The sequence below is a fragment of the Pteropus medius genome, unplaced genomic scaffold (genome assembly GCF_902729225.1).
Source record: "Pteropus medius unplaced genomic scaffold, Ma_sr-lr_union100, whole genome shotgun sequence".
NCBI lineage: Eukaryota > Metazoa > Chordata > Mammalia > Chiroptera > Pteropodidae > Pteropus > Pteropus medius.
The window spans coordinates 8,118,878-8,144,138 of NW_024350927.1; the positions used below are offsets into that span (position 1 = coordinate 8,118,878).

General features: G+C 52.4%; 1 protein-coding gene and 1 long non-coding RNA gene across 16 annotated transcripts in view; one reads left to right on the plus strand and one right to left on the minus strand.

The window, feature by feature from the left end:
- CAMTA1 (calmodulin binding transcription activator 1) overlaps positions 1-25,261 on the minus strand; it is a 784,924-nt gene that overhangs the window by 617,764 nt on the left and 141,899 nt on the right. The gene's annotated exons all lie outside the window — the stretch shown is intronic.
- LOC120585863 (uncharacterized) lies at positions 23,473-24,057 on the plus strand. Its single transcript, XR_005648554.1, has 3 exons — positions 23,473-23,504; positions 23,757-23,850; positions 23,940-24,057. It is a non-coding gene; the product is annotated as an uncharacterized LOC120585863 (long non-coding RNA).

Below are 25,261 nucleotides of genomic sequence, written 5' to 3' on the forward strand. Positions count from 1 at the left end.
ATCCATCCACCCATCCGTCTATCCATCCATCCATCCATCCATCAATCCACTCATCCACCATCCATCCTCCCATCCATCTTCTCATCTATACATTCATCCAACAGGTCTATTTAATGAGTGCCAACCATTTGCCAGGCACTAAGCTAGAGCAGTGAACAAATTATTTACGGAACCTGCTTCCATGAAGCTTCATAGAAGAGATAAATATAAAATATAACAAAACACTAAAGTAGATATATAAAGGCAATTAATATCATGAGAAAAAAATGTGATAACAGATGGTCACAGGGGCGCCTGGTGGGTTTGGGGTATTGAGATTTAAGCTGAGACTCATCCTAAGAGTTAGCAGACGAGGAGAGGGATGAAGAGGGGGCGTGGGGACCACGGGCCTGAGGCTGGAGCCACGTCAGTGCCTTGGGACCTGAAAGGCAGCCGGTCCAGCTGCACTGTGGTGAAGAGAGGGCAGGATGAGGCTCAGGGCTCAACAAGTAGCTGTTTTTGAAATGAAATATATTTTCTAAGAACATCAAGATAGGAAGGATTTCCAGGAATGCGGTTGCCCAGCACACACTCTGGGTTTCTTTCCGGAGTTCACAGTCCGTCTCGGGAGAGGGACACAGGGAAAGACAGCAGTCAGGATCGGGCACATGCCACGAGCCCTGCTGGCTGCGCCCAAACCCCAAGCAGAGTTTGGGAGGATGAACCATCAAAAAAAGTATTAACAGGGCAGCACAGAGCCTTCCTCACCCAGAAAGGCCTTGCAGGTCGTATGGTCTGGAAACTCCTGCCCTCCAGGAAGCCTGTGAGCCAGAACCGGGTGCGTCCTGCGGTCCACTCTCCATCAGTCCCAGGACTGGGCAGGCAAAGCTGCACCGGGGGGGCGGGGCCCCTGAGGCCGGACCACCGAGGCCCCTCCCCTTTCCCCGGCCCTCTCAAGGCAGCAAGGTCACCAGGGAGCTGAAGGAGGATCCCTGGGGGTGAAAGGCCTGGAGCCCCCCTCTCTGCCTCCTCTCAGTGACAGGTGGCACCAGGGCGATGCCAGCTGTGACTCTGAGGAAAGGCACTGGATCATGGGAGAAGCACTCGGCACGCTGAGGGAGCGGACGAGGGGCTCCTGAGTATGAAATGCAGGCAGGAAACACCCTCCCAAGTGGGGAGCCTAGGGAAGACCCCGCTCTGCACCCCCCACCGCCCCCACATGTTCAGACCGAGGCACAGCCACCCGCCCAGGACCTACCCTCAGCTTTCCAAGCTAACGGGACTGCCAGCTGCCTGTGGAAGAGAGAAACGCCCTGGAAATGGCCCCCGAGCTCTGTGCCACCCACCCCGTCAGGTCCCGGAGGCCTCAGCCGGGCCATTCCCAGGGGACAGCGGACACTGGAGAACGTCCCCGAAGCGCGCTCCACGGGGGTGGGAAGCGGCACGAACAGCTCCGAGCCGGACGCGGGCTCCTAACGCCGCGTGACCATCCAGAAGGCTCCGCTGCCCGGACACAGAGGAAGCGCGGATCGTGTAAAACCAGTAAACAGAAGGAGGGCGCGAAGCTGCCCAGAGGAAGAGCCCGCTGGGTGAGGAACACGGAGACGAACGCCTGGAAATTTCTAACAGTGGGTCCAGCTGCCATCCTCTTCTAAAGGCACATTCTTGAAACTCGGCTTTTCCTCGGAGGACACGTGTCACTACTACGGCGAGCCACATCCTTTGTTGGAAATCCTGAACTGCGGAAAGCTCCAGAAATCTAGTTTTCTTCTTAGACGTGGCACCGTGTGGTGACAAGACTTGACCCGAATGAACGCAATTTCGAGCCTTTTCCTGCCCCGCGCCGTGGGGCGCTTCCTGCGTGTCGGGGCAGGATGCGCGGCGCGCTCGCCGCCGGGGTGCGGGTCACTCCACGAGCCGCCGGGGCGGTGCTGCCATGCGCACTGCGTGACTCCCCTGAGATCCCGGGGGTCTGAAGTCTGCGAACGACCGACCCGAAGCGTTTTGGGTGGGGACAGACAGGATGCCAGGGGCGCTAGACTGAGTCTCGCTGCCCGGAGTCACATCCGTGGGGGCCTCCGCTTCCAGATCGGCACAGGAAGGAGCAAGGTCTCACGTCTGTCCTGGGTCTGCCACACGTGCTCGTGACGCCTGGCACCGCCAGGGGCGATGCGATGCCAGGAGGCCCCAAAGGGACCTCCCCCTTCAGCCGACCTCATGCCTGGCCAGGGAGAGGGGCCCCGGCCTGCAGCAGGGGACGAAGGCTCCCGGACGTCTTGAGGTGACTGCCAGCGAGGGAAGCCAGCACTGGCCCTTGGTCCCGCCCCAAACCGCAGGCCCCACGGGGCAAGCCCTGCAGACAGGACTGTGAGTGAGCCGTCAGGGGCTCTTCAGGCACACTCATCAATCAGCAAGGGGTGTAGGAGGGGGAGCAAGCTGCCTCTCCACAGGGCCCCCTCAGGGTGCTCCCCTCTAGAAGAAAAGCCCAAGGGAGTCGAGCCCCAGTGGTGGGACTTTAAGGACCTGAATGGCAGAAGAACGTGGGCGCCCGAGGACAGAACCATGAGCGGGATGGGGCAGAGCAAGCAGCCCGCGCGCCCCGCAGATCCTGCCCCCCAAACCACACTGCCACCTCCACAGCTTTGTGATTTTTAATTTTCTTCTAATTTTAGGATTGTAGCAGCGTTGTAAGAACCCTTCTAAGTGTTTTAGGGAGATGGTAATGGTCCTACACTAAAATAATTCAACCAACACTATAATTTTAGTGCCACCATCAAAATGAAATAATGGCTGTTTACTATGTTACACCTTTCAAATGACCTTCATTTGAATACAAATTGTGGCTGGAAATTCTAAAAGCTGCTCTGTTCCAGAAGGCTGCAAAATGCAGGAGCTCAGATCCTCCCCCGGAACCACAGTTTACACGAATCTTTCCGTGGGGCTGCTGGAGACCCATTCACACCACCCTGCAGAATCCACCTGCCCTCAGGGCATCGGGTGGGAGGTTACCTGGGAAGCCCACTGAGCTGGGACCCGAGCACAGAGAGCAAGGAAGGTTCAAGACACTTCCTCAAGGGAGACAGATGCTGCTCTGCCTTGGCCAGCCCATGTCACACATCTCACCTGGCCTGTCCCCAGCCCTGCCCTCCCGCACCCTCCTCTAGCCACACCAAACTGCTCCCCCAGGGCTCACCCCGTGCTTTCTCCCCTCTGTATCTGCTCAGGTGCCCACCCCACCAGACGGAAGGGGAACCCGTGCATTTATGCATCCATCCACGAGAGCTTCTGCAAGACGCAGAGGTGGAGAGACCCAGGCAGGCGATGCGTGTGAGTGAGTGTCCTCTCTCTGCTGTCCAGGACACCTGGGGTCAGGAGTGTGTCCCACTCAGCTTTGTATCCCAAATACCCAGCCCTCAGTTCATGGGGGTTGGATTGAAATCTCGTCTCCAGAAGCTTCCTAGACTCACTGGTAGGCAGTGTAGCCAGTCTCAAATGTGGCTGTAATTATTACCGCCTTTTGTTTACACCCAAATGAAGGCTTTTTAAGAACCCAGGTTGAAAAATTTTTAGATATGTGGCCTAGCATGAATACCTAACGTCTCTAGATCGTACTTCCCACACCTGCAGAGGAGTCACAGTAAATCTGCCCTGCAGGTCATTGTCACGAGCGACATAAATAGCCTCACTTGGCGACATAAAAAGCTTCACCTGGCACAGAGCCCGCCATTCACTGGGGGTGCTGACACCACCTGCCCTCCAGCTTATGCACCCACGTTACCTGCAGGGTGTGGCTCCCGGCCTCCGGCCAAGCCCATGCTACCTCCCCCAGCTCCGCCCCTGCTCCTGCTGTTCGCCTGGCTTGGATCCAGAAGGTTCCCTGCCCTCCTCTCTGGCTCATCCACCCTTCAGGGACACTCATCTCCTGCCTCCCAGAAAGCCCTCCTGGGGGGGGCTATCGTGGCCTGTTACCTCCTCTGGGGCACTGGGCCTGCATCACAGACGTGCTTCCTGTTCCGGGGGCCTGCCTCCCAGCTGGATCTACTCTGTCTAAGGCAGTTCCCTAAGGAGCGGGCCCTTTTTCCCTTCTGGCCCGATGGCCAACTGAATGCTGCAGCTGCCATTACCCCCAAGAGGTCGAATGAACGCGGAACCTTCTCCCTCCCGTTCTCAGCAGTAACCACACATTGCTTTGCCCCAGGCCCAAAAATGCCGCATCTCCTTCCTAGGCCCCTTACAGGCACCCCAGAAGGTCCTGCCGATGGGTCCTCCTCAATACCCTGCCCGCTCCTGCCTCTCCTTCTGCTCCCGGATGTGACCTTCATCACTTCCTGCCGAGAAACCCAGCAAAGCCTCCATACTCTTCTCTGACTCCAGATTCTGTTTCCTTTGGTCCAGCTGTCAGATGAGCTTCCAAAAGCTCCGGTTTGACTCGTCAGTCTCCTGCTCAAATAGAGTCAGTTTCGATGTCCGGCGCCTAATCTGAGTCGCATTCCCAGCACCCCATCCACATCCACGCCACGAAACACCATTCAGCAGCAGAAAGGAGGTGCCCACACACGCCACAACACGGGTGAGCCTCGAAAACGGCAGCCAAGTGAAAGAAGCCGGCACCAAAGGCCACATGTTGTAAGATTCCACATCTATGCAATGTGCAGGGTAGAAAACCCACAGACAGAAAGCAAACCAGTGGTTGCCAGGGGCTTGGGGAGGGGGAGTATGGGGGGGTGGGTGGGAGATGACAGATGAGGCATGTGGGGCTTCTTCTTGGAATGATGAAAATATTCTAAATTTGACTGTAGTGATGGGTGCACAAAGCTGCGAATGTACCTAAAACCAGTGAATTGTACATCTTAAATAAATGGGTGAATTGTACCGGATGTGAATTATATCTCAATGAAACTGCTCTGCGCTCCCATCAGGCTCCGCCTCCCATCTGGCTCCGCCTCCCATCTGGCTCCGCCCCATCAGGCTCTGCCTCCCGCCAGGCTCCGCCTCCCTTTCCTCCCACCACACTCCCCACCAGTCTGAACTGTTTGTCTTTCCAAGAATACCCATCCTTCAAGGCCCAGCTCCTTGGAGTCCTATGGCATTCATTCATTCATTCATTCATTCGTTCATTCATTCATGCGTGCATGCATGCATATATCAATGATGACGGTACACCTACCAGAAGTTCCAGAGAAAAAAAGATACAGTCAGGCCCTGCTTCCAAGGCGCCCACCGCGCAATGAAAAAGAAACAGCAGCAACAAACAGAAAAGCGAGCAGCCGACGGTCACGGTGCACCCACCACGCCGCTCCCTTGGCCCTTAACTTTTTCAGCTTCAGGTGTCGCCCCTGTTCCTGTGGGAAGGCCCACCCCTGAGCGGCAGGGACAAGGTCCCACGCTCTCCCTGCCCTGATTGCTCGCATCGCTTGTGGCGGGGGGACACACTGCTGGCCTTGGGCTTCTGATGACCCAGGGTCGGCTCCCGGCTCCACCGACCGTGTGACTGACTCTGGGCGGCCGCTTCATCTCTGCCGCACAGTGTCCCCTAGAAAACAGTGCTGGCACCTCCTTCACAAGTAGAGCCGCGTGTGTGGCAGGGTGATTTATGGAGAATTTAATTTGGCAGGATAACCTGTTGAAAAATTAACTTGTATCTTGTAGACTCATCAAAAATGAAAGGAAGGTACTCTCCCCTCCTCCCAGGAAGATGGCAAGCCTTTTATTTATTCCAAAAAGTACTTGATATTTTTTTATGATTGGATGATTTTTTTTTTTTATGATTTACCCCCTTGGGAAAGCAAATATCTCCATCAGGTTTCAGGGCCAGGAGGAGTTGTCAGTCTACGCTGAAGGAACATCCCTGGACAGAGGCCTTTGTATGTCTAAGGTCTCTACGCTGACCCCCTGAGATGGGAGAGGGCTGAGGTCCGCCCAGCGGAGACTTGAGTGGGGGACGCTGGCTCTCTCTTAGTCTAGAGAGGACACAGGTGGAGCGTCTCGGGGAGCAGGGACCTGAGCTTGATCAGATACAGCGATGCTGAGGTAGCAGGACCTCGGTGTCGGGGGGCGGGGGAGCGGCCTGTGAAGACCACACACCTGAGTGAGGCTCACGGTGACCCTTCTTGGCAAGGAGTGGAGCCACCAGAGGGGCCGCCCAGCCCCAATGGCCTCCGCTTCGCTCTGCGTGGCTGGGCGAGCCACGGCAACCACACCCAGAAGGGGCCCGGAAAACTCCAGACTTGGTGCCAACCGGTCCTCATGGCAGATGGGGCCTCGAACTGAGTTCCCCGTGATTTAAACAAAAAAATGTAACCTTCCTGCAACCCAGCATCTTGGAATAGTTCCAAGCTGACCCTGAGGGGGATTCTCAGAGATGATTAATTCATAACCGCCTCACCAGCCAAGCACAATCCTAGACTGGGAGACAACTGATACTTTATTTTTTGAGACGATGCCCAGAGAACCGGAGCAGACAGAAAAGGGGGGGCTCTCAAAAGTTCCTGCTGTTCAGGGGGAGTGAGGGAAAAACGAGCTTAAAAGGATCCTGGGGAATGCTTCAAAACCCTGGGACAGACAGACAGACATGGAGCGGCTGACAGCATGTCCGGGAAAAAAGGCTGGGGGCAGGAGAGAGTGGACACCCTGTCACAAGTGAATGAAAAGGGCCCTGTGACATTCAAAGTGCTTTTATGTGAATGCAGGTGAGCGGCTCAATAATGACTCACTGACTCACGCCACCCAAGTCTTAGACGGTTAAGACAATCCCGAGAACAGCCTGTGGCTGGGGGCTTTGTCGGCAGGGGTCCCGGGCACCCGTCACTTCAGTTGCCAGGGCTTAGGCAGCTGGCTGTGAGTCTCGGCGGGAGAACCTTTTCCAAAAGCAAATGGGTTCGAGGCAGCAAAGGGAAGGAATCTAAACCCACGAGAGATTAAGAAAGAAAACCACCCGACTTTGATGGGGCTCACAGGTCGCCCCCGGCCTGCTTCAAAAAAATCTGCAGAACACAGCACTTCTTTGCCAAACTGAAGCCTTCTGTGCCCCATTCCGAAGTGCCAAGAAACCACAGGCCTGACGCCTAGATGATTCTCTAGGACACCCAGTGTGCGAAGAGTTCAGCCTCCTCTAAGCCCCCCTCTCCGGAGCCTGCCTGCCCTCCGGGGCCCACACGGGACATCTGCTGGCAGAGAAGACGGAGCGGGAGGACATCAGACAAGCTGCCCATTTCCATCTCCCCCACTGCCACCCAGCTTCCCCGTTCACAAAAGCCCTTCTTCGCTCTGGGACAGAGCCCACCAAAGCAATCACATCCATCATTCCGTGGGCTTGTTTAAGAAAATTTGCTTGCCTACAACTGCCGGCTGCCATGTTCTGTGCCCCACCATTGAGGGTTTATTTTACATTAAATCTCCAAGCCAGAGACCCTCCCGTTGGTCTGCACAAAGCAGAGTAACTGGTCCGAGTGTTTTTAAAAATAGATGCAACTCCAGACCCCAGGAAACAGAAGGGACATTACGGGAATACACAGCTGTATTGTTTTCTTACTCTATGAAAAATTGGTTTCTCGTCTCCTGTTTCCCCTTCTGCTCCTTGCTCCTCCCTCTCCTTGTTCCTCACCTGAGGCTCTGCGGCTCCTGCACCAAGAACAATACATTTTACAAATGAGCTTCCCAGACAACAGCCCGCCCCCGCCACAGGGTCCCGAGCTGCTCCGAGCACAGTGCTGGGGGCCCAGAAAGCTCCGGCTTCCATCTTTCTTCAGACCACAGTGCCGAATTTTAAATAATGAGAACCCCACAGAAAAACCAGCCACAGCTTCGAGCTAGGATTGGGGAGCACGTTTCACCACGGGCCTCCCAGGCCAGCTGGCCCCGACACGGGAATTTCCTTTGGCTCTGAGGTCTGAAGATGTGCGGGCTGCTTCTCCAGCTTGGACCTCCCGCCAGTAGAAGTACGAGGAGGCGGGTCCTTCGTTCGCTCTGATGGCCACAGGAATGGCCAACACTCACGAGCAGTCGCCGGGGTCAAGGGCTGAGTGAGTGCCGAGGGTCACGACGACCCTCTAAGCTAGGTGTGGCCTGGCTTAGAAGGGACCAAAACACACCCGGTGCCAGGCTGTGTGTGGTCACGGCCTACCCCCGCCTTGACTTCCCTCCGCTTTCAGTCCCTGCTGCAGACCGAATGTCTGTGTCCCCAAAATTCACACGCTGAAATCCTAACCGCCCACGCGATGGTGTCAGGAGGTGGGGCCTTCGGGAGGCGATTAGGTCACGAGGGTGGGGCCCTCGTGAGCAGGATCCATGCCCTTGTAAATGGACCACAGAGATCAACGTCCGAGCCTTCGGAATTGCGAGAAATAAGTGTTGTTACCAGCCACCTGGCCGGCGGTGTCTCCTTACAGCCACCGGACGGTCCCTTCGCTGGATCTGCCTGGCCGATCTCCGGCCCCCGAGACAGCTGATAGGACTTCCCCTTCCCCTCGACCGCATTCTCCTCAGAACATACGCTCAATGGGGACAGGGGCCATGCTCAATGGGGACAGGGCCCACGCGTGCCTGGTGAGCCACCCGAACACCGAAAGGGGCCACCTGGCGTCCAGCAGCGCTCAGGGGGCGTGGCGCACACTGGCATGAGACAGCGCTCATGGAACACGGGCCCTGGCTCCAAACGCAGAAAAGGTAAAATTTCAAACAGTTGTCGAACGTCAAATCAATATTAATTTACTCAAATGCATGAGTAAATGCCTTTAACGATGCCGCTTTGTCTTTATTAAACACAAATGACCGGGTATGTCACCGAGAGTACACACAGGACTTTTAAGTTGCTTATTATTCTTCCCCGCAATTTACAGAAGCTGACACTCTTCAGAACTAGAAACCAAGTCTCCCCTCCCCCGCGCCCCGCCCCGGAGCAACACAGCAGCCACCTCTGTCTCTGTTCAAGACCCTTTCTGCTTAGCGACGTTTCTCCATGCACAAGCTCCTCGGTGGGACGGAGGGGGAGGCAAAGGAGACAACCTCCATCGGCGCCTCCTGCTCCTCCCCTCCCAACAATGCCAGTGCAGAGCCAGGCCTGGCCCTGCTCACAGCCCGTCCGGGACTCACAAGGTCTCCCCAGGAAACAGCAGCCGCCAGCTCCACCAGGAGGCTGCGGGCGGCGGGTGGAGAGCTCACGCCAACAGCAGAGGGCGCTCAGTCACACCTGGGTGGCAGCGATGATGCCTTCACCACTCCGGGAGCCACCGCGGGCAGCCCAGCCCGCCCGCTGCTCCAACGCCCCCATCCTCTTCCTTTCTTCCTGAGCAGGAAACGCATCCCCACCACCTACCTGATAACGATGTCCCGAGAACACTCGTGAGTGTTTTCATCCCGCCACAGACATCATTATCCTGCACCCAGTCGGCTCTAATGCAGCGAAGATTTAAAAGTGATTGAACGCCTCTTAATAAAAGGCCTGCCTGTGGATCTATTCTCCGGTTAGAAATCTAACCAGAAGGTTCTTTTGCCACTGCGTGCTCAAGAGACAGCCGCGAACTTGGCAGTGAGGGTGCAGGCTCAGAACCCCTCCGCGGATGTGCTCTCCAATTCCTCCGGACATTACAATTTCAAATTTCCTACTTTCTCCCTATTCGTAATCCTAATTAAAGGTGCAGCAGAATGACTTGAATACAATTGCACACTCTGCTATCTGATTACCTTTTCATAAGCGTGGTGCCACAAAGAAAGAAATTTTGACACTCCGGCAATAGAGGTGCTGCTATAAATACGCCCACCGCCGACACCCACGTGTGATGACTCACAGAGGGTGAGGAAAAGGGAGGGGACCCACTGTGTGCTCTTCTGCGGGCATGTCTGTGCTCGCTCTGTCAATGACTTTCAAGGTTTTCTCCATCCCGCTTCATGTTCGCTGACTTTCCTAGGACAACAAGGGAGCCAGCAGCTGGGGGACCGGGAGCCGGGCCAGCTTGGAAAGCACAGCAGCCGCAGGGCCCTCAAGAGGACGGCCGGCGCGGTGGAAGGGGGCCCCCATCACCTCTTCCACACCGCCTGGTCTCTGCCCGCCCCCCTCGGGGCCCGCCCCATCCCTGCCACGGAGCCTACGTCCTGGAACGTTCTGGCGGCTCACCGCGCTCCGCCCAGCACTGTGGAGGACGCTCGTGGTGTGTCAGGCAGAGAAGGCGAGATATAAATTATGCAAATACACTAAATATAAGCACACGCGCAAAAGAAGGCGTAGAAAATGTACACCGACGTGACAGCGGCGGCTGTTTGAGTTGAAAATAATCTTACAGAGATGCAGGCAAAGTAGAGGCTGCCTGGGGCCAGCGGGAGGAGCGCGCGCTGACCGCGAAGGGTGGCGAGAGATGTCTGCGGGGGGCCGGGTCCCCAGCCTGCGTGTGGCGGAGGTTACGCGAACCGACACGCGTGACATGAGCGAGGCGGACGCACACACGCGGTGTCGCGACGCGCTCCCGGGACGGGCCGTGGCGGGCGCCGGGCGAAGGGTCAGCGAGGCCTCCCGGTACCTTCTTGGCCACTTCCCGTCATTTTATAATATAAAGGTTAAAACAGATGCGACCGCGTGCACAGCTCATGCGGAGGGGAGCGGCCGGGGCCCAGGCCGGCGACCAAGCCCATAAGCACCATCCGACCTTCGTCCCAGACACGGAGAGGCCGAGAGCGCGCACGTTCCCGCCGGGTTACCCATCGAAGAAGCCCCAAGGCTGGCGCCGCAGCGCGGCCGGGGACGCCGAGGCGGGCGCGCACTGTCCCCGCGCCGCGCGCCCGCAGAGTCGCCCCGCACGCAGGCAGCAGTCACCCCTCGAGACAACGGCCCTGAACGAGGGCTCCTGACGACTAGCGGGAGCGAGGGACCTGGAGAGACGCCTGCTTGCGACGGAGCAGGGCGGGGGACCTTTGGGCGCCTTTGTTCCCAACCCCCTACCTCACCTGGCGGCGGGGGCCTACCTGCAGGATCACCTCAGCGAGTCCACAGCCACGTTGCTGGGAGCCTTGTGCCTCAGAACAAAGGGAGCAGGCAGGAACGAGACGGTGTCACCACAGCCACCTGGCCTCCCGATGAGAGCGGCGCGAGGCCAGCTGCAGCGCATGCTCAGCCCCACCGCTTCCCTTACCAGGGCACGTGGGGCAGAGGCCTCATCTACACCCAGGGACACTTTCCATGCCTAGACCAGAGAGAGACGGTACAGGGAAGCCTGGAGAGCCGCAGAGCTCTCCGGGGACTGCGGGAATTCTCGGGGTCGAGGGGCAGGTGACCTCCATTCGCCTTGTCCCCTCCACCTCCATGAGGTGGGCGGGGCTCCCCCCAGGTGCGCTGCTGGGCCAGCCTGCAAGGTTGCCGCAGTGTGTTCCTGGACACATGAGACAGCCCGTTTCGGCCTAAACAAAGGGAGCAAGCAGGGTCACAAGGCAGTATGACACCACCTGGCCGCCCCTCCCGCAGCTGCTGCTCAGCAGGCAAGTGCATGGCTCCTTGGCCACCCTCTGGGCTCCTGCCAGCCTGCCAAAACCACCGGCACACGCAGGCCGCACAAAGCCCACTGCTCCACAAGGCTACTTTTCCAAGACTGGAAGATTTGGTCTAACTCATCTAAACAAACGAAGACAAACCAAATGAAAAGACAGAAGACTATCTCTCAAGTGAAGGAATAAGAAAAATCCCCAGAGAAAAAACCCTAAGGAAATGGAAATAAGAATTTTGCCTGATAAAATATTCAAAGAAATAGTCATAAGGACTCTCAGGAACTTGATACTGTAATAGAGGAGTTTAGGGAGACCATCAACAGAGACTTGGAAAGTACAAGAAAGAACCACGACCTGAATAATACAATAACTGAAATAAAAAACACATTAGGAGGAATCAATAGCCCTTTAGCTAACACAAAAGAATGGATCAGCAATCTGGAAAACAGACTAGTGGACATCAACCAATCAGAACAGCAGAAAGTAAAAAGAATTTTTAAAATTAAGGATAGTTTAAGGGATCTCTGGGATAACACCAAGTACTCAAACATTATAGGGATCCCAGAAGAAGAAAGGAACAAAAGTTTTATTTAAAGAAATAATGGCTAAAAATTTCCCTAACCTGGGAAAGAAAACAGACACTCAGGTCCAGGAAGGACGGAGAGTTTCAAACAAAGTGAACCCAGAGAGACCCGCACCAGGACGTGCTGTAGTTAAAATGGCAAAAGTTGAAGATAAAGACAGCACCTTAAGGAAGAAAATGAAAAATGGGTTACAAAGGAAACCCTATAAGGCAATCCGCTGATTTCTCACCAGCAACTTTACAGCCAGAAGGGAGTGGCAGGACATCCAACAGAACAAAGAGGAAATCAAACAAGAAATCAAAAACTAGAAATAAGTGAAAATAAAAACATAACTTTTCAAAATGTATGGGATGCAGCAAAAGCAGTTCTAAGAGGGAAGTTCATAGCAATACAGATCTACCTCAAAAAAATAAAATCAAACAAGAAAAATTCCCGATAAACAATCTACACCTAAAGAAATCAGAAAAAGGAGAACAAAATCTAAAGTAAACAGAAGGAAGAAAATAGTTAAAATTGAAGTGAAAATAAATGAAATAGAAATTTTTTAAAAAATAGAAAAGATCACTAAAACTATAAGCTGGTTCTTTGAAAAGATAGTCAAACTCATCAAGATGCAAAGAGAGAGATAAATAAAATCATAAATGAAAGAGAAGTTACAACTGACAGCACAGAAATACAAAGAATCATTAAAGAACATTATGAACAATGATATGCCAACATATTTGATAATCTAAAAGCGATAAATTTCTAGAAGTATATAACCTTCCAAGATTGAACCAGAAGAAACATAAAATCTAAACAGATCAATTACTAACAATGAAATTGAAGCATTAATAAAAAAAACTCCCTACAAAATATCGAATGTCAACTCAAACTGAAAAATGAAAATTAAAAAACTACCAACAAATAAAAGTCCAGGATCAGATGGCTTCACAGGAAAATTCTATCAAACATTCAAAGAAGAATACCTATCCGTAAACTATTTCAAAAAATTGAAGAGGAAGAACACTTCCAAACTCATTTTATGAAGCCAGCATTACCCTAATACCAAAACCAGATAAACATATTACATAAAAAAGAAAATTATGAGCTAATATCCTTAATGAACATAAATGCAAAAATTCTCAACAAAATATTAGCAAACCAGATTCAGCAATACATTAAAAGAATTATACACCATGACCCAGTGAGATTCATCCCAGGGACGCAAAAATAGCTCGACATCTGTAAATTAATGAATGCAATACGTCACACAAACAAAATGAAGGATAAAAACCATATGATCATGTCAACAGATGAAAAAAAAGCATTTGACAAAATTCAATATCTTTTTATGATAAAAACTCTCAACAGTATGGGTATAGAAGGAACGAACATAACTCAACATCTTAAAGGCCATATGTGACAAACCCACAGGTAACAACCAACTCAATGGTGAAAGGCTGAAAGCCTTTCTTCTAAGATAAGGAACAAGACAAGGATGCTACTATCACCAATTCTATTCAAGATAGAATTGGAAGTTCTAGCCACAGTAATCAGACAAGAAAAAGAAATAAAAAGCATCTAAATTGGAAATGAAGAAGAAAAACTCTCATTATCAGATGGCATGATACAATATATAGAAAAACCTAAAGACTGCACCAAAAAACTATTAGAACCAATAAATGAGTTCAATAAAGTTGCAGGATACAGAATTAACATACAAAAACCTGTTGGATTTCTATACACCAAAAATAAAAAATCAGAAGAAATTAAGAAAACAATCTCACTTACAATTGCATCGATAAGTATAAAATATCTAGAAATAAATATAACCAAAGAGATGAAAGACCTGTATTTTGAAAACTATAACATATTGAATAAAGAGATGGAACAAGATACAAAGAAATGGAAGAATACACTTTGCTCTTGGATTGGAAGGTTTCATATTGTTAAAGTGTCCTTACCACCTAAAGCAATCTACAGATTCAACGCAATCCTTGTTCAAATACCAATGGCGTTCTTCTCAGAATTAGAACAACTAATCCAAAAGTTTATATAAAACCACAAAAGATCCAAAATAGCCAAAGAATCTTGAGAAAGAACAAAGTGTGGGGGGTATCATGCTCCCTGGTATCTAACTATACCACAAAGATACAGTAATCAAAACAGTATGGTACTGGCATAAAGACAGGTATATAGATCAATAGAGTAGGAATAAATCCTCACTTACAAGGTCAGTTAATCTATGACAGAGGAGGCAAGGATATACAACAGGATAAAGACAGTCTATTCAAAGAGCGGTGCTGGCAAAAATGGACAGATACATGCAAAAAAAAAACATGAAATTAAACAACTTTCTTACACCATATACAAAAAGTAAACCCAAAATGGATTAAAGACTTAAATGTTAGACTCGAAACGATAAAACTCCTAGAAGAGAACATAGGCAGTAAACTGACATCACTCTTAGTAATATCTTTTTGTATATATCTCGTCAAGCGAGGGGAAAAAAATAAAAAATAAGCAAATGGACTGCATCAAACTAAAAAGGTTTTCCACAGCAAAGGAAACCATCAACCAAACAAAAAAGACAACCTACTGAGTGGGAGAAGATGTTTGTCGATGATTCATCCAATAAAGGGTTAATGTCCAAAATATATAAAGAACTCATACAGCTTAAATACCAACACCAAAAATACAAACAATCCAATTAAAAAATGGGCAGAGGACCTGAATAAACATTTCTCCCAAGAGGACATACAGTGGCCAACAGACATGAAAAAGCTGTTCAACATCACTAAGCATTAGAAAAATGCAAATTAAAACCACAATGAGATATTACCTCACACCTGTCAGAATGGCTATCATCAATAAATCAACAAGTGCTGGTGAGGATGTGGAGAAAAGGGAACCATCATGAGCTGTTGGTGGGATTGCAAATTGGTGCAGCCACTATGGAAAACAGTTCGGAAGTTCTTCGAAAAATTAAAAATAGAGCTGTCACACAATCTAGCAATTCTACTCCTGTGTATTTAACCAAAGAAATCCAAAACACTAATTTGAAAAGATATATGCATCTTATGTTCATTGAAACAATCAAGATGTGGAGGACACATAGATGTCCACCAATAGAGGAATAAAGTAGATGTGGTGTGTACATGCACACACACGCATATACATATATATACATATATATTACCGAGCCATAGAAAAGAATTAAATCTTACCATTCATGACAACATGGATGGACTTAGGGGGTATTATGTTGAATAAAATAAGTCGGACATAGAAAGACAAATACCGTATGATTTCACTTATGTGAGGAATCTGAAAGAACAAAATAAATGAATAAAACAAAATAGAAAAAGACCTATAAATATAGAGAATAAGCGGGTAGTTGTCAAAGGGTGGGGAAATGGGAATTTAAAAAAAAAAAAACACCAGAAGGAGCCCACTTTAGATACTTTACATTAAAAAAAAAAATTCAGGGAATAGGAATAAAAAGGCTCATAAAAAACACTCAACAGAAAAAAAAGTCCAACAAAATATTACAAAAAAATTCAGAGAAATAAGCTCCATGATAAAATAAGAGAACAAAGGGGTAATACAGGAGACAATAAAAGGTTAAAACATTAGCTTTTAGAGCTCAGAAAAGGAGCAGATTTAAGAGGAGAAAAAGGCCACAATAGAAATTAAGGCCAAAATGAACACAGCACAAGGAGGAACGGACGCTGTTGAATGCACAAAAACGGACACACGGGTAATGGCGGAGAAAAGCAAGCAGCTGTGAAAAGAGCAGTCACGGTGTTCAAAGAATTAGACGAAAACAGAACGAGATAAAGGAGATACAACACAAGCACAACCGGAAAAGGGAATATGCGTGTTTTATAACGCACGTATGTAACATTTTGCATGTACATTATATATTTTATACACACGCACACACCGCACATCACACATGCCCTAGGAAAAGCACAGAGACATAGCCAATCGCAGTTACTGCAGGGTTGTACAAGGAAGGGACTGGGGACACTGCTTGCCTCCAGGCACAGGAACTGGGTGGCTGAGGAACAGCCTTGAGCATGTATTTTGTTTCTTGAACATTAAAAAAACAAACAAACAAACAAACAAAAACAGCTCATCTCATGTGGGTACCACTTATATCCAGCACATCAGTCAGCCTCAGCACAGTCCCAAAGCAGGTGTGATGAGCCTGTTTTCAGGTGAGGATGCCGACCAGGTTTCAGGGTAAGTGGCAGCACAGCGACAAGTCCAGGACTGGCTGGCCCTTGCCCACCTCCTCCACCTCACTCCTGCGGTGTTCCCACCCGTCTACTCAGGTCACATGCATCCCGCTGGCGCCGCCACAGACCACAAACACCATCTCCTTCCTGCCCAGACTCAAGCCCACCTGCATCCTGCTCATAAGCTGCCTAATTTAGTGCAGCTCGGGCTGCTGGGACAGTGCACTTGGCAGTGGACAAAGAGGCTGGTTTAGCCCGCCACGCAGATGCTCACGGTGGCCCAGCAAGGACCCCCGTTTATCTCAGCTGCCGTTCTTCCCCATTCAATACCCTCGCCTAGATCGGCCAGGAACTAAGGCAAGACGGGGGCCCCTCGGTGGCTCTTCTCTCACTCAGGATAAAACCCAAACTCTTTAAATGTCCCTCGACTCGGCCAGATGGGCAAGGGCCTTGGAGACAGACCCCGGCCACCTGTACAGCCCGCCCCGCCGCACGTCTCCACTGGCTCCACCCCGCGCAGGCTCTCTGCAAAGCCCCCGCCCTGCGTTCCCTCTGCCTGAGGGGCTCCGCCCCGTCCCGCACCCCAACCTCCGCTCTCCGTCTGCCTCCTCTCACCCGGGCGTCCACCGCTCATCCTCAGGTCTCCACTTAGACAGCACTCCCTCCGGGACTCCTCCCCGACCCACCAGACTGGATAATATGCCCCAAACACGTGCTCCAGCAAACCCCCGACCCTTCGCATGCCACGCTGATCACCCGTGTCATCGCTGCCCGCTTGCTCATCTGTCCCCCTCCCCCAACAGACCGTCAGCTCCAAGATGGCAAGGACCGTATGCACTGCCGAGTACAGCTTCTGGCACACAGTAGGTACTCAGTAGGTACGCAGTAGGTACTCAGTAGGTATGCAGTAATAGTTGCCAAGTTAATGAATTTCAGATGGAGAAGCTGACACGACTTCCCAAGGCCACATTCACAGGCGAGGTTGCTGGGATGGAAACTCAGGCAGTGTCCCCCTGACCTCCATGACCTTTCTAGCTTAAGCAAGGACAGGGCCATCCCTCCAGCCTTTATTTCTGACCTTGTCCCAGCACAGACAGAAGCAGGGGGCACGTCCAGACACAGCCCGCTTCCCCAGGAGAGTTCTGGGTCCGGAGAAACACGCACAGAGCCACAGCAGGAGCAGGCCCTTCAGACCACAGAGGGGACAGTCAGCTGCTCCTGAGAGTGCCATCTGGGGCAGGGTGGGCCATGGGAATTCTTGGGCTCCATGATTCAGGAAGGGGGGGGCGGCGGGTCTCAGTGGCAAAGAGAACACGCTGCTGAATGCTTCAGGCTCAGTTCGGCAATTTATCGATGTTCTTTGAGTTAATGCATTATTATTAGTTTGCATATTTATAATGTGCCCTCCAGTTATTAACGGTGGTATAATGCCAACTGAGAAAACCAAGAGACTTCAGAAATATTTACATAGCAGCATAATTAAGACTAAGAGCTGAGTCACCCAGGGATCCTCCTGATATTCTGGGAGAGATAAAAATAGGACATTCTGACTTCGTACCTGCACGAAGACCCTCCCCAAATCCGGGCCGGGCAGAAGCCCACTGTGCCCGCCCTGGGGGTGCCCTCCGCTGTCAGCATCAGACAGGCCATCTACAGAATGCCTAATCGCTGCCTGTCCCCAGATGACTCAGGCCAGATCTTCAAAGTAGGGGCGCCACGTGCAGGTGGCTAGTTTGTGGGAGAAAGGAGGCCCCAATCCAAGAAGCTCCAGACATCCCCCAGGGGACCCTCAAAGGTACAGGCTTTGATACAGAAAGTTCTCTGAATGATGAGCAATAAAGCCTTCTAGGACCCCAACACTGATTCTTGGGTCAAAGGCGGCCGACCTCCCACTGAGCCCCTCAGACAGACCAGCTGGCAAAGAATCAGCTCTGTCTCCTCCAAAAAAAATGGCTTCCGGGACCCCCGGACCAGCCCCTCATCACATTCTCTGCTTCTTCCTCCACCCAGAACTCCGCTGTCCAGCAGAAAAACTCAGGTTGGTTCCAGATGGGCTCAACCGTGATTTTTTTCATGAGTATCTTTTAAAATAAAAAAGGAAATAGGTTTTTTAAATGGGGGGAATCAGCTGATGAAAACATAAAATTGTGGTCCATCCATAAAATGGCGTATAATTCGGCCATAAAAAGGAATGAAGTCCTTGATGTATGTCTGCTACAGCGGGGAAGGACCCTGAAAACCTCACGGCGAGTGAAATAAGCCAGACCCAAAAGGCCACACTCTATACATTCCATAGATAGAAACGTCCAGAGTAGGCGCACTCAGAGAGGCAGAGGGTGGATTAGCAGTCATTTAGAGCTGGAAGGGTGGTTGGGGGTGACAGCTAAGGGATGAAGCGTTTCTTTTGGGGGTGATAAAATCTTCTACAATTGATTGTGGTGATGGTTGCACAATTCTGTGAGTATACGAAAATGGTACATACCAAATATACCATCAACTCGTACACTTTAAAAGGGTAAATTATATGGTATGTGATTTAAAACTCAATCTTTTTTACAAAGTGGGAGAAATTCCTGTTTCTCCTGGTATGAGGCCTGACTGTCACTGGCAGTCTGGCCCAGGGCCACCTCCAGCAGGTGCCCAGGCAAAGCGTCACCTGCAAAGCCTTTTCCTCCCCCTCTCAAAGCGTAACCTGCAAAGCCTTCCCCTCCCCCTCTCCGGAGGCTGCCCTACCCCCCCACCCCAAAAGCTCTAGCTTGCTCTTGACACGGGAAGCTGCTGCCAAGAGTCCCAGACAGATCCCAAGCCTGAAAATCTACATGCCACAGGACACAACAAGCAGTAACTAATGCCAGACATGCGGCATCGCGCTTGCAATAAATGTCATCCTGTTTGGCTTCTGAAAGGGTCTCTGATATGCAGTTAATGCCGCATTCAGGCTCCATCCAGCCTCCATCACGGGCGATATGCAAATGAGGCTTTTGTCACAACCGGCACTAACTCTAATAACTCCCAAAGTGAAAATGTTCCCATAAAAACCACCATAAAAAGTCCCTTATTTTATTGCCAGCTAAGTTTTCTTCGCTTGTTGTCAGGAGTTTCTCTTCAGTGTTGATTAGCTAACAGGCGGCAAGTCATTTCTTTTTCCTTTAGAGAAACTGGGGCACACAGTCGCCAACCTGTCCCCTCCCTCCATCTGGAGTAGCCTTGCTTCAGCTGCCACCACTGCCCGGCCGCTCTGAGCCAGAGGGGCTTATAAACCACATTTACCTTCCCCAACGGGCGGCTGAAATGCATTACCTTTGGTCTGCTGGTTGCACTCCCTGGTCGACTGGGAATATAAAAATCAGCCTTATTTATGACAACGGTGCCTCTGCTCCCCAGGTTCGACCCGGCTTCCTGCCATACACACCCCCACCACCACCACACACACACACACACACACACACTCGTACGAGGGCACAAAGCTGCACATGCACACACACCACGCTGCTTTTCTAAAGCAGCACACATCACACACATCCCCCAAGAAAGGGCCCAGCCAGACCCTCTCAGCTGCCCCCAGCCTCTCTCTGCCCTGGAGCAGAAACCTGCCTCTCTCCCAACCCAGCGCCACGTACCCTGGCAAGAGAGGACTGGGCAGGTCTCTAAGACAAGGCCCACGTTCTCTGGGTGACGACACAGCTAAATCTCTGCTCAGACCCCCCAGGGAGACCTCAGAGCCCTCACACATTACAGCCGCCAGCCTCCCCGCCCCAGCCCTTACAAAGGATGTCACGATAGAAGACAGTCTCCTGCTTTCAGCCACAAAGGCCCTCAAGCCCATAGCTGACTGTCCCTGCAGAGAAACCTGCCTGGTCCCCTTCCTGAGAATTCCTGGTGCCACCCTACCAGCAAGACACACTACCTCTTTCCACCGGGGGGCCCCTGGAGAGGAGGACCCAGTCACCAAAGTAAAACAATGTCGCGAACTGTGAAAGGCATGAGCGAGTCAGTCACTTTTCTACTTATGACCATTCGCCTGTGAGGGCAGGAGAGTGAGAATATGTAGCCTGTGATATAAAGTACCTGCGTGGACTCACCAAGTGGCCACCGCCAAGGGCACACACACTCCAGTATCCGATGTCAGGGAGAAGCCTCCATGACCATCCACCCACAGGTGAAGGGGGCCAGAGGTACCATGATTCTCGCAGGCTCTAAGACAGTGCTGCGGTTTGATGCAGAGGGAGCGCCCAGAGCCCCGGGGACACTGCACCCCTACCCAGAGGTTCCAGGATGCTGCACCCCTACCTAGAAGTTCCCCGACTCTGCACCCCTACCCAGAGCTCCCAGGACGCTGCACCCCCACCAGGGCAGTCTCGGGCTAAGCTCAGGTAACCCCAGGGATGACGCAGGCAGCCCCAGCCTCCATGAGCTGCCACCGCCGCCACATGACCCTTCCCCCGCTAACGCCATCGGGCTAGGACCGCGGTGAGGGGCGCTTCCCCTCACTCCCGCAAGGGGGAGGGTCAGGGCACAGTCGCTAACTCCTGTCCCCAAAGGGTTGTGCCTGGGCTCCAGACCTGGAGAGGACACCCCAGCGCCCCCGGGCCCTACACCCCGCCGAGAACCGCAGCCCCTGCCACCGGGTCGGGCTTGGGGGCGGGTCGTGGACCCCGCGGGCAAGTGGGGCGCAGTCCAAGCACGTCTTTGCCCCGTTCTTTCCCTCCTGGCAGCTCCGATTCCTTTACTTGGGGTTTTAAAGGTCATGTTCTCCGCCAGCGGAAACATTCTACATGACACTTCTGAGGCAGAGGCTCCTCTGAGCGGCATTTAATCCAGGAACAGGCCCCCTTTGAAGAACAGGGTTTATAGGTCACCGCTCAGACGGCCTTTATAAATCACGCTGGCTCCTGCCTAGGGCGCCAGGCTGGGGGGCGGCGGGGCCAGAGAGGGAGGGGAGCGACCAGGGGGAAAGGCGGGGGCTAGAGGGAGGGGCGGGGCCGCAGGGGGAGGGGCCCGATGGGACGGGGCAAAGGGGACCAGCAGGGTGGGACCTGCGGGAGAACCACACTCCCCCCGTCCACCCACTCCTTGGCCTGAGACCCGGGCGCTCACACCCAGGCCCATCTCCCAGCAAGGGCAAGCTGACCTTGACGGCTTTAGTGAAGTGGGCTCAAAGGAGGGGCTTGGGAAGGGGCGGGCACCTCAGCCCCGCAGACAGTGGGGGGAGACAAGATACCTATTTGTCTCTGAACGGAGACCTGTCTGCCTTGTTCCCACTGCACCTCGTGCCCAACACAGAGCAGACGCTCCAAGCGCATTTCTGTAATGCGTGAGTGAAGGCGCCTGGGAGAGGCGTGAAGGCCATCCGGACCAGCGCGCGCTGATGCTCAGGGCCGGGACGCCCGGGGGACGCAGCCAGTGCCCGGGGCAGGGGCAGGGGAGGTGCGTTAGCAGGGGAGGGCCACCTGGGGCTGGGGGCTTGGATGTGACAGGACCCGCGAGATGATCCCCAACCCAGGAAGACCTTGGACTGGCTGCCAGGAAGTGATGCACAGCCACACCCTCTCCCACCCCTGGAAAAGGGTGCCCACCCCACCCTGAACCAGGGCAACCACCTGCAGCAAACTGAGAAGGTCCACTCTGTCTGCCTGTCCCTCCCGGACATCCAGCCAGACACGACCTTGCCCCATTTTAGAGGCTGGGGCATCCCAGTGGGAGAAACTAGGTCTAACCCTCGTGTGCACCCCAGTTTCCACCCTTCCCCAAGCTGGGCTGGCCCTCGGCATTCACGTCCTCTGGAGCCTGAGAACGAATGAACTTGGATCAATACAGTGAGCCCCTCAAAACGTTAAAACCTAGGAAAGGTCACTGCCAATGCCTATTCCTCTTGGAGAACTCCCCTCCGCTCCCCCAACTCCAGAATGATGTCTCAAGGAAACATGACTGCGAGCCTTGCGCCCTGTGCCCTTCGGCCCCCACGACCACAAAGGGTGACTACGGAAGGTGGCCACGGACTGCCCAAAGTTCCTGAGGAACAGGAATTCACAGCAGTAGATCCCTTCTTGCCCACCCAGCGTCCATCCGCCATCACAGTCCTAACAGCACCTCAATTTTGTTTGGTTCTTCCCCCTCTACACCACACAGTCGTGACGGTGATGGACCACCAGGCCAAGGAAGCTAAACGGGGCAGGGGCGACGTGAGGATTGAAGAGCACATCCCAGTAAGACCCCCCAGTTCCTGCCTCTGGGGTCTGCCTGGCCCTCCCAAAGCCCCCCCTTCCCAGGGGTCCATCCTGCACGTATTCACCTCCTTACAACAGACCCCCTTCTGCTTAATTTAGCCAGACCTGATTTCTGTGGCTTACAACAGAAAAACCTTAACTGCATCTCGGCCCAGACGCTTTTTCCAAACCTTCCTAAATTTAGACAAGTTAGAAAAAAAAGTGAAGTGAAAATTGATTCCAGAGATTCCTCTACAAGGAATCGATTCTCACGATCGGACTGGGTTTATCCGTAAGGCTGCTGTGAGCAGACGTGGCCGCCCCATTTGCCGGTGGTATAACCTGGAGAAGTTACACAAGCTCTCTAGGCCTCAGTTTCCCCACCTGTACAATGGAGAGAACAGAACTGATTTTGTGGCTTGTCATGGAGACTAAGTTCATCTGGGCAAAGGGCTCAGGACAAGACCTGCCCACGCTCAGGGCTCTGGAAACCCTGGACGGGCTAGGTCCCTTGAGCCCAGCCAGTCAGGCAGTTACTCAGTCTTCATCTATTGAGCACCCACTGCATGCACAGCACTGCCCCAGGCACAAGCACACAAAGGCAGAGCAGCAGGACACCTGCCTGGAGAAGGTGCCGTTGGCTGCAGAGACTCGTAAACACATAAATCCAGTCCAGGTGATGAGGCTGTTGCGGAGGTAGCGACAGTGCTGTGGGAACAGAGGCGCGGTGATTAATTCTGCTTCGGAGGTTGGAGGAGTCTTTGCAGAGGAGGTGACATTTGAGCTGGACTTTGAAAGACGAGCTCTCCACAGAACTAAATCTGGACCCAGTGCCAAGAGATTCAGCCTGGGAAATCAATCCAGCCACCAGGGGAGGGGTGGTCAGCTACAGGCTGGCTTCCCAGGGCTCCCTGCCCCGAGGACAGAAGCCTCGGCTCCCCCAGGCCGTGAGAGCCCAGCCTATTCCTTGGAGGCCATACCGGGCCTCTGTTTACAACCGGCCATCTTTTCCCACTGGCCGGCAGTCCACTCGCCTCCAGGTAAAGCGCTCCCTGTTCCAAGCAAACTCCCCTAGTCTCCGCCCCTTGAACGCAACTTGAATTTTCTTCCTCCAGGAATAAAAATAATCGTGATCACTTTTAAATTATATCCTTTCTTTGTCAATGCTTTTCAGATTTCAAGGGAGAAGAAATACAGAGGATCGGTCAAGGGTGGAGCTTAATTTCAGCTCCGCTGCCAGCTACCTGGTGACCTTGGGCTGGTTCTCTAACTTCTCATGCTTCCGTTTCCAGATCTGTAAAATGAGGTAACGAGGTTGCTACGGAGAGGAAAAGATTCACACGCATGAAGCGTTTCGAGCATTATCGACCCAACAGCGGGCACTCGGTGAGTTCTGGTGGGTTTGTGTGGATTTCCTACCGCCCCTCCCCGTCTCTGCCCTGACTGAGCACCCAGCTGCTTTGTGATGCATGCAGGGGCCCTGCAGGAGGACCAACCTGGACACGAATCCCATGGGCCTCAGCTATGTGCAGACTGCGCGACTTCAGGCCAGCACCTTAACATCCTCTAGAGGGACGGGCCCCGGTGTGGAGGGGCTTGCTAAGATAATGCAGGCCCGGCATGCGGGACGCATTCAGGAAACGTCAGCTACTGTTATTGACGACACCTATTTTCCTAGCACCTGACTTTTCTGTGCCTCGTCTCCCCAACGAAGGTTCTTGCTGTGACATTCCGGAAGATGGGGACACCTCTCACTGGTCCCGGCACTGCTGGCAGTCTGGGCCTGCTCTGAGCGAGTGGCTTCATCCGGGCCAGCGCTGGAGGACGAGCAGCGGTGCCCGATGCCGACAGCGCTGCTTCCCGCAGACCCCGTCATGGTGTCCCCACATCCTGCGGGGGACCCCCCGCCATGCACAGCGGCCTCCCCCACACACACTCATCTCCTATTAGCATTATTTGAACCGCCCGTTCAGAGAGGATTCTGGTCGCCCTTTTCTCCTGGAACGTTCTGTGTACAAATCTGTGACTCCCCTTGATTTTTTTCAACACGAACTGAACCGAGGATGAACATGTTTCCAGGACTCTGCAGAATTGCTGATGTTATTTCCCAATTGTTGGCAGCAAGGACTCCACCAAAATACTCAAGGTCAAGAGACCAGCATGGTTCTAGGCAATCTGTACCTCTTAAAACAGTGACAAATATGTTATTTAATTTTAATGAGCTTTTTTGCATCTCAAATCTAATTACAGCATTATCAAGTACTGCCTTGAACTGCAGGTGGCTTCTCATTTCGTGTGCGAAGCCTGCCACGAGCATTTTTCGTGAATACTAATAACCGCTTAATTTTACTATCCGCTGGAAAAAAAAAAAATAAAAACTTTCAGCAACTTATAAGGCTGGGCTTTATCAAGCATCTGTGGAGGGGGAGCACAGAGCCACGCGGCTTAATTAAAAAAAATAAATACTGTGCGTGGCCACCCCGGAGGGTGACAGCTCAGGAAGCTGTGGAGGCACAGTGGACATGGGCTGGGAGGAGACAGGCTTTGAGCGCTTCCTGGAAGCTCCATTTTATTGCAGGCTATTGCATCACATTCAAATTTCTCAATTTGCTTGCAGTTCAGAGAGAATGGTTCTGTCGGCAGATTTTCTGGGTGACGGACTTCAGTAATAGGCCCGGAGCGGGAGGTCCCTGAGGACACGCCCCCAAGATCTGTTGAGCAGACGGGTCCAAGGAGATGCCCACAAATCACCACGACAGCTGACCGAGAGGAGAGGCCGGCTGTCCCCCCACCCCCA